We start from the raw sequence: 240 nt of genomic DNA, 5'->3' as shown, positions 1-240 counted from the left end.
TGGAACAACAGTTGGCAGTTGGAGGGGTAATGACTCTTTACAGTAAATACGCAAAAGAAGATGTTCACAAATTCAGCCGAGGTAAATGCTCAGCCCATATTCACACAGAACTAAAACTACTCACTTAATGCGATATTCTAAAATCAACAATGCCAGAGAAATATGACAAAGTGTGATAACCTTTTTTAGTATGTAAGTATTGGCTTTTCCCTTGCAAACGTTTTGTTCCAATAACATTAA

The sequence above is a fragment of the Etheostoma cragini genome, unplaced genomic scaffold, assembly GCF_013103735.1.
Source record: "Etheostoma cragini isolate CJK2018 unplaced genomic scaffold, CSU_Ecrag_1.0 ScbMSFa_259, whole genome shotgun sequence".
Taxonomy (NCBI): domain Eukaryota; kingdom Metazoa; phylum Chordata; class Actinopteri; order Perciformes; family Percidae; genus Etheostoma; species Etheostoma cragini.
The sequence above is the reverse complement of the archived record's forward strand: the minus strand, read 5'-3'. Positions refer to the sequence as shown.